We start from the raw sequence: 9,923 nt of genomic DNA on the forward strand, positions 1-9,923 counted from the left end.
TAGCTCACCATCCTTAAGCACCATACCACATTGGGGTGAATTCTCTCTCTCTCTCTCTTGTCTCTCTTTCTCTCTCTACCCCCCTTCTCTCTGTCTGTCTCTCTGTATCTTTGTCTCTGTCCCCCCCCTTCTCTCTCGCGCTCTCTCCCTCTCTCTGTTCTTCAGCACTTTTGGGCCAACCATGACCTGGATGATTGTTCTAACCCTGCCTTGGGCATTAAGCCAACTGGGTGACCTTGGCCCAGCCTGTCTCTTTCAGCCCTAGGAAGCAGGCAATGGTGAGCTCCATCCCAAATCTTACCAAGATAACTTCAGAAAAATGTCCATGTAATCATCAGAACTCAAAACTGATTTGAAAGCTCTCTCTCTCTCTCTCTCTCTCTCCCTCTCCCCCCCTCTCTCTCTCTCTCTCCATCTCTCTCTTTCTCTCTCTCTCTCTCTCTCTCTCCATCTCTCTCTTTCTCTCTCTCTCCCTCTCTCTCTGATTCAAATACTGTCTAGCTGGTTATGTGCAGGAGCAACTGCATTGCATCTTATTGGTATGTCGATGTTAAAACAGCTGTTGAATGCCCACTCGGAGAGGCCTGAGAGTGATGCCTGAGGTTACCATGGAAATGAGAGGAGTTCTTTAATTAGCACTTATAGGAAAGGCCTTGGATTCTATTGAGGGGAGTTGGGGACTGTAGCAATTGTAGTCCCTTCTCCTTCTTAGTTTCCTCTCTCATTTTGTGGAGAAGAGCAGCAGCTTTTACATTGGTTAAAGGCTACTGAAGAAAATTACATAGTAATAGCCATAGCACTTAGACTTATATACCACTTCACAGTGCTTTACAGCTCCCCCCCCTAAGTTTACAGAGTCAGCTTATTGCCCCCAACAATCTGGGCCCTCATTTTACCGGCCTTGGAAGGATGGAAGGCTGAGTCAACCTTGAGCTGGTCAGGATCGAACACCTGGCAGTGAGCAGAGAAAGCCTGCAATACTGCATTCTCACCACTGAGCCATCACGGCTTCTAATCCAACATCCGATTAGCTACAGCAATAACATTTAGACTTATATAACACTCCATAGTGCTTTGCAGCCCTCTCTAAATCATTTACAGAGTCATCCTATTGCCCCAAACAATCTGGGTCCTCATTTTACGGACCTCGAAAGGACGGAAAGCTGAGTCAACCTTGAGCCACACGGAATCAAATTCCTGGAGTGAGCAGTGAGCTAGCCTGCAGTACTGCGCCACCATGGCTCTCTTTCTTTCTTTTGGTGTAGAAATCCACCCAGATAACCAAAATGGATCCAGGTTAAAAGTCCTGTAGAGGGGAAACCTAGACATTTCGCGATGGGTGGGAAAAATACCCCGGAAATCATAATGATAGCTAGCTAAATTCCATGGTAGCCTCGCTATCATTAGGCGAATGGGTCCTACATAGCCAAGATTTTCACAAGGTCTCAACTGGCTCCTTGCCCATCTGTCAGCTTGTTCATGTCAACAAACCACAACAAGTGAATCACATCTCCCAGTTCCAAGAAAACAGAGCAAAGATGATTGATGATGACAGGGAGAAGTTTTTCTCTATGCGTATCTGCTTTCCAACACATGCACAAGGTAAGCTTCTCACTGAGATTCTTTTCTCCACATTCTGGGTTCAGGAGACCCTGGTTCTCCACATTCATGGAGACGAGGAAGGAATGGCCAGCGCAACTCCCACACCATTCAGACATTCTAGGCAAAGTCTCCAGGTTTAGTTCTAAAGACCACCTTTGTTTTAAGGGGACAACCGTCTTCAAGAGCAGGTCCGTTGGTTTTGGAGCACTTCTAGTTGATGAAGCAAAGACAAAAGCTTGAGGCATTTGCATTAAAAGGCCATCAACAGGCTTTCTACTGATGGGTCAGAAGAGAAGGCTAATGGCATCACTTGTTGTTTGTATGTGCAGTGAGAGCTTATGCACCAGAGACAAATTCCTTGTGTGTCCAATCACACTTGGCCAGTAAAGAATTATGTTCTGTTCCATTCCATCCCATCCCATCCTCGAGCCAAGCTTCAAAAGAAATCCAGTTATTTATTAGAAGCAACGTACCCCAAGTGAAGCCAGCTCTGCCCCCATATAATTTACGGCCAAATTATGACCCTGTTTGACCCTGATCCTCCCAGGGTCATAAATCACATTCTCCAATGGAGCACTTTTGCGGGCTGTAGAGGTCACACTCCTCTGGCTGTTGCAGATAACCTGGGATACAGCCTTGAGAAAGGTATGCCTGGAATGTGCTTCTGGTTGTGGCTGTCCTGCTGCTCCATCAGTTTCCCCCCCTCCTGCCTATGACAACTCGAGAGCAGACCAGGGATGCTTTGTGAGTTGAAACCTCACCTATCTTATCCTATCCTATCCTATCTTATCACATTCCATTCCATTCTTCTTCTATTCACAAACAACTACCTTGCAAGGAGCAAGGAGCACAGTCTGCAGTCCAGACCTGTGCTTCTTCCTTTGAAGTTCTCATCATCTCACAGCTCCAATTTGCTCGCTATCTCCTTACTCATCTTTGGAATCGGGGCCTTGCTACAGATATTACCGATCAGCTTTCCCTGGGCATTCTCCCCAGGAGATCCAGCCTTCTCAATAGGCTTATCTTGAGCAGGACGGCTGGGGAGCCAGGAACATCCTAAACTGGGAGGGAAGGATTTATGCCACAAGTCTATTTCAAGCCCAGTTGCAAATTGTACTGAAGGTAAGAGGTTGTGCTGACCATTCACATTATGCATCGAGCGATAGCAGATGGTGGGGCCTCTGCTTATAGCCTACATTGGAAGGGGGGAGGGCTAATTGTTTGCCTCCCGCAAAGCAGGGCATATGGAAAAAGAGCTTTTTCACTCCTCCAACACCAGTTCTCTTGGAGAACACACTATCTGCAATACACAACCAGTCAGAGGTAGCCTCATTTCCCAGTTACAGTCCAAGTGTGTGTTTGTCTGTTTCATTAGTTTGTTGAATGTGTACAAGACAGCAGGATATAAGTATGAACATGGAGATGAGCAAAGGGAATGAGTAGAAATAAATGGGGATAGGAGGACAGGAACGGTAGGCACGCTGGTGTGCTTATGCAGGCCCCCTTTACGGACCTCTTAGGAATGGGGTGAGGTCCATGGGAGACAGTTTGAGGTTGAAGCTGTGGGGGTTAGAGGATGTGCGAGGAAGAGGAAGAGAAAAGCAATGGCAATTGCGTGGTCCTTCTATCTCTCTTAACTTGGTTGTTATCTTGCATATGTCCCATTACCCAGGTAGGTAACGTCGTTAATGCTAGAGAAGACAGTGGGTTGTGTGGAGAGGAGGAGGAGGAAGAGGAGGAGGAGGAGGAGGGGGAGAGGGAGAGGGAGGATGGGGAGGAGAAAAGCAATGACAATTGTGTGGTCCTTGTATCTCTCTTAACTTTGTTGTTTTCTTGCATATGTCCCATTACCCAGGTAGATAACGTCATCAATGCTAGAGAAGACAGTGGATTGTGTGGAGAGGAGCGGGAGGAGGAGGAGGAGGAGGAGGAGGAGGAGGAGGAGGAGGAGGAGGAGGAGGAGGAGGAGGAGGAGGAGGAGGAGGAGAAAAGCAGTGACATTTGTGTGGTCCTTGTAACTATCTTAACTTGGTTGTTTTCTTGTAGATGTCCCATTACCCAGGTAGGTAACGTCATCAGTGCGAGAGAAGACCGTGGGTTGTGTGGAGAGGAGGAGGAGGAGTAATATAAGCTCCTTGGAACTCATTGAATGTGGTTATTTTCTTGCGGAAGCTGCGTGACCCAACCAGGAGCTTCATCACTGCTAGCATGAGACGAATACCAATAAAGGGCAATATTTGAAGTTCAGGGTTGAAATGAAATGAACAGTAGTGAAATATCTGCGAAAAATAATAATAACTCCACAAAGCTCAGAGAGCGGCAAGGAACCCACATTTCAAAAGTAGGTTTCCAATGCCTCCTTCCTAGAGAGAGTGTGACTGGCTTCCCAGTTTCTAGCTCGATGCCTTAAACAGATCTGCTGAGCTGCCAGGCATGATAAAAGTCCATGATCCAATCTGATCAGCTGTGCAATTGCTATTTTCATGAGAAGTCCATTTCTCTCTGTGCATTTGTGTTTTTCTCTCTCTGTTTCTGTGTCTTTCTTTCTTTTTCTCTCTGTCTCCATCTCTCTCTCTCTCTCCCTCTCTCTCCCTCTCTCACTGTCTCTTTCTCTCTCTCTCTCTCTCCATCTCTCTCTCTCCATCTCTATCTCCATCTCTCTCTCCCTCTCTCCATCTCTGTCTCTCTCATCTCTCTCTATCTCCATCTCTCTCTACTTCTCTCCATCTCTGTCTCTTTCTCTCTCTCTCTCCATCTCTGTCTATCTCTCTCCATCTCTCTCTCTTTCTCTCTTTCTCTCTCTTTCTCTGTCTCTCCATCTCTCTCTCTCCATCTCTGTCTCTCTCCATCTGTCTCTCTCTCTCCCTGTCTCTCTCCATCTCTCTCTATCTCTCTCCATCTATCTCTCCATCTCTGTCTCTTTCTCTCTCTCCATCTCTCTATCTCCATCTCTCTCTCTCCATCTCTCTCTTTCTCTCTGACTCTCCATCTCTCTCTCTCCATATTTCTCTCTCTCCATCTCTCTCTCTCTTTCTCTCCATCCCTCTCTCTCTTCGTCTCTCCATCTCCCTCTCTCCATCTCTCTCTCCATCTCTCTCTCTCTCCATCTCTGTCTCTTTCTCTCTCTCTCTCTCCATCTCTCTCTCTCTTTCTCTCCATCCCTCTCTCCATCTCCCTCTCTCCATCTCTCCATCTCTCCCTCTCTTATTTTCTGCTGGGCCCATCAATCTGCCTATTCCTATTTGGGAGCCTGACCTAAATCTGTCACTACAGAATAAATTTGTCTTAACACTCAGTTGTTGTTTTTTACTGTGAGATAACTGTGTTATTATGTAGGGGAAGCGTACATTAAGCTGCTTATAAAATACACACGAAAAACTCCTAAGTACACTTCTGACATCAGATAAGTTGTGGGGGCTGGAGACAGTTGGAGAATCAGATGGGCCATGTGTCAGAAGGAAATCCTGGTTCCACAAAAGGCAATTAAATATGGAATTTCTCTCCCACCCCACCCTTCTTCGATTGCCTGATGGCTCATTAAAAGTTTCCAAGTTTCTCAAATCTGCCATAAGGAGAGAGCTTCTGAAATTCTTCTCATCCCCTGTTTCTGCTCCGCCTGAAGCAACCTCTGATGTCTACAAGAAATAGTTCAAGGCAACTAGAGAGCAGGTTTAGTATAGTTGAAGATTTAATTCGCACTGTTCATAAGAAAATAGCAACAGGCCCACTGATATGGGTGATGGATTGGACTCCTTACACAAAATTCAAAGTATTGTTGTTGCCTGAAGCAGGGGTCACCAAACTTTTGGACCACAGGGACCACTAAATTCATAATTTTAAATCCCTTGGACCACTAATAGGACCTGCCTAATGACTGGCGTGGCGGGCGTGGCTAGATGGACATGTGACTGGGTGGGCGTGGCCAACTCACTGTCACTCACATTGAGGGACGTCTTGCTGGCCTCTACTCGCCCCTCCCCTCCCAGCCACTCCTCACCTGCCTGGTCTCCTTAGGGCCCCAACAGGAAGCCGTTGCTGGAGCTAAGCAGCCACCAGGAGAAAGAGTTGGCAAAACAGCTCAAATTGGATCTGAACAAGAAGGAGGCTCAGCAGAAGCACCTCACTGAGGACTAGGAGCATGGGCTTTCCAAGCAGAGGGAAGACCTGCGGGAGTGCAAGGCCAGGTGCCGGTGCCTGGAGGCTCAGCGAGCTGAGATGGGCAGCCAGTTTCAGGCCATGATGCTGTCCCACTGGAACAAGGCCTTCAGGCTCTTCCCTCCTGCCTTCGCCCAAAGCCCCCCACCAGGAGGCTGAAGCAGACCCCAAGTCAGAATTTCTACCCCCCTCCGACCCTCACAAAAAGACCCCAAATGGGGAGACTTTCTGCAGCAACACAAGCGTTCACTGCACATATCCATCCCAGGGGCCGTAGTTTGAGGACCCCTTGATTTAGTGCAATATAAAAAAATGCAAATAATTTTTCGGCAGACCACCCAAATTTTCTTGCAGACCATCAGTGGTCCACGGACCACCAGTTGGTGACCCCTGGACAGGAGTAATTGGCACTTGAGAGACCGCCTTCTGCCGATTACCTCCCTCCGACCGATCAGATCGCACAGACTGGGCCTCCTCCGAATCCCATCTGCCAGTCAATGTCGACTGGCGACTACACGGAGGAGAGCCTTTTCTGTTGCAGCTCCGACCCTGTGGAACGACCTCCCCGTCGAGATTCGTACCCTCACCACCATCCAGACCTTCCGCACAGCCCTTAAGACCTGGCTCTCCCATCAGGCCTGGGGATAGGTTCCCAATTTACCCGCCCGAGTGTTGACAGTTGAATGCAAGTTGTGTTTTATTATTTTATTCTGTTCACATATTGTTTGTCTTTTGGTATTGCACCCCCTTCCCTGCGATTGTAAGCCGCCCTGAGTCCCCTCAGGGAAAAGGGCGGCCTATAAATCCTAATAAAATGTCTAAAAAAAAATGTCTATTTTAAAAAAAAAATAGTTTTGAAAACTCAATTTTGAAGTTTGCTTTGCCACAGGACCCATAAGGAAGGTATGGAACCCAAAGGAATGGTGTGCGCAGCACATCTAAAGAGCATGCAGAAAGGATGGCATGGTTAGAAAATGAAATTTTAAAAAGCTACGGAACCACAGAGGCACGCATGTTCTTTTAAAGGTGCAATTTATCCTTTAAACCTTGCAAAATGCCTGGCGTGATTTCCCCAAAGCTTAAATATGGATTTGATCTCCTCATGAAACCCCCATCGCTGGACGACTCTTTTTCTAGGACCTTTAAAACTTTAGACTTTTTTTCCCCAGCTGTCCTTTTCATTAATGTATAGTATAAAGTTCAAAAACACGAAATCAAATAATAGGAAAAGGTAGCGGAGGGGAAAGGGGAGAATGTAGAAAAGAAGGGGGAAAGATGCAGTAGAATAAGGTAGCAACATCAAACCTCATCTTTTTTTACTTTTTACATAATACTATAAATTAATATACTATTTCTAAAACAACAAATCTATGAAGGTCGTGTAAAGGGTTGATACCACTTTATAATGCCTTAGTAAGGCCACACTTGGAATACTTAGTTTCGGTCGCCACGATGTAAAAAAGATGTGAAGACTCTAGAAAGAGTGCAGAGAAGAGCAACAAAGAGGATTAGGGGACTGGAGGCTCAAACATATGAAGAACGGTTGCAGGAACTGGGTTATGTCTAGTTTAATGAAAAGAAGGACTAGGGGAGACATGATAGCAGTCTTCCAATATCTCAGGGGTTGCCACAAAGAAGAGGGAGTCAAGCTATTCTCCAAAGCACCTGAAGGCAGGACAAGAAGCAATGGGTGGAAACTAATCAAGGAGAGAAGCCACTTAGAACTAAGGAGAAACTTCCTGACAGTTAGAACAATTAATCAATGGAACAACCTGTCTCCAGAAGTTGTGAATGCTCCAACATTGGAAGAAGACATTGGACAGCCATTTGTCTCAAATGGTACAGGGTTTCCAGCTTGAGAAGAGGGTGTTAGGATATCTCATGAGCTGCCCCAAAGAACAGGGAAGCATTTGAAGGCAGGATAAGAAGCAACAGATGAAAACCAACATATTTTTCGGAGTATAAGATGCACCTCTCCCCCAAAAAAGAGGGTGACAATTTGGGTGCATCTTATACACTGAATGTAGCCCCCACCCCCACCACCAGAGGCCGAAAACATGAGGCATGGAGGCAGGGATGGTCTGTGGCCATCCCTGCAGCCTGGAACAGCTGATTGGAGGTATTCTGGCAATCCGATCCACCCGTCAATCAGCTGTGCTGAATCAGGCTGCAATAAGTGCTGAAGCTGATCTGGCTGGTCAGAGTTTGCAGCAGCAATCACACTCAGAAAGCACACACCAGTAACTGATTCAGCAGGATTCAAAATAATAACAATCTACAGTACATTACCAAAAGCAGGTTTTCCAAGTTAGCAGTAAATGCAAGCAAAACACAGGCAAGTTTCACTTTCAGTTCTCAGCTAAGCCAGGCTCCTCCCTGTCTCCTTGTTGTTCACACAGCAAATACTGTTTCAGAGTCCAAATAGCCCTCATTGGCTGACTTAGTTCCTATGCCTATTCACTGGCTGACTTTGTTAACGTGTTCCAAATCAGGAAGCTAGCCAGCTGAATACCCTGGATGCTGGTAGGCAGAAGCAGAATTTTTTATATTCTTATTTTCCTCCCCCCAAATTAAGATGTGTCTTATACTCCGGAGCTTCTTATACTCTGAAAAATACGGGTAATCAAGGAGAGAAGCAACCTAGATCTAAGGAGAAATGTCCTGACAGTTAGAACAATTAATCAGTGGAACAACTTGCCTCCAGAAGTTGTGAATACTCCGACACTGGAAGTTTGTCTGAAATGGATGTCTGTAGGGTTTCCTGCCTAAGCAGGGGGTTGGACTAGAAGACCTCCAAGGTCCCTTCCAACTCTGTTATTCTATTCTAATCGGTAAAACCCCAAAATAAAGTTTCATATTTTTTTGGGCCACCTCAAGCACAAAGTCCAGAAGTGGTTTCCAAGTAGAAATAAAAAAATACTTCTGCTTTTTCCTTCTTCTTTTATCAAAGCAATCAATTTAGCCAACTCTGCTAATTCCATCAACCTTTGCATCCGTTCGTCCATTGTCGGGATCGAACTGCCCTTCCACTTTTGTGCATAAAGTATTCTTGCTGCCGTCAACATATATAACATCAAAGTGTAGAATCTTTCGACTTTGAAGATGTTAGATCAGCAATTATCTACTCTGGTGCTCTTTTTGTTACAAGCCAAGCACATGGGGGGGGGGAATGAAATACAGAGTTATTGATATCTTGTTTGGGGTATTCAATTACTTTCTTGTTCTCCTTGGAGGTTTCTTAGAAAATAAGCTGTTCTTTCTGCAGTTCAGAAATCTTGCTTGGCATTAGTACTGCTTTGGAAAGCCATAGAACAGAACAGAACAGCACAGCACAGAACAGAATAGAATAACAGATTTGGAAGGGACCTTGGACGTCTTCTAGTGCAACCCTCTGCCTAGACAGGAAACCCTATACTGTTTCAGACAAATGGCTATCCAACATCTTCTTAAAGACTTCCAGTGTTGAAGCATTCAGAACTTCTGGGGGCAAATTGTTCCACCAATTCATTGTTCTGTCAGGAAATTTCCTCAACCTTAATTCCAGGTTGCTTCTCTCCTTGATTAGTTTCCACCCATTGCTTCTTGTCCTGCCCTCAGGTGCTTTGGAGAATAGCTTGACTCCCTCTTCTTTGGGGCATCCCCTGAGATATTGGAAGACTTCTATCATGTCTCCCCTAGATCTTCTTTTCATTAAACTAGACATACCCAGTTCCTGCAACCGTTCTTCATATGTTTTAGTCTCCAGTCCCCTAATCATCTTGGTTGCTCTTCTCTGCACTCTTTCTAGAGTCTCCCCATCTTTTCTACATCGAGACGACCAAAACTGGATGCCGTATTCCAAGTGTGGCCTTACCAAGGCCTTATAAAGTGATATTAACCCTTCATATGATCTTGAGTCTATCCCTCTGTTGATGCAGCCTAGAACTGTGTTGGCTTTTTTGGCAGCTGCTGCACACGCCTGGCTCCTACTTAAATGGTGGTCCACTGGGATTCCAAGATCCCTCTCACAGTTGCTATTATTGAGACCACAATTAGTAAGACCACACCTGGAATCCTGCAACCAATTTTGGTCATTACGCTACAAAACAAATATTGAGATTTCGGGAAAAGATCAGAGAAGAGCAACTAAGATGATCAAAACCCTGGAGACTAAAACATATGATGAA

The sequence above is a fragment of the Thamnophis sirtalis genome, unplaced genomic scaffold (genome assembly GCF_051295495.1).
Source record: "Thamnophis sirtalis isolate CommonGarterSnake01/CBP01778 unplaced genomic scaffold, rThaSir2_p1.2 scaffold_2, whole genome shotgun sequence".
Classification (NCBI taxonomy): Eukaryota; Metazoa; Chordata; class Lepidosauria; order Squamata; family Natricidae; genus Thamnophis; species Thamnophis sirtalis.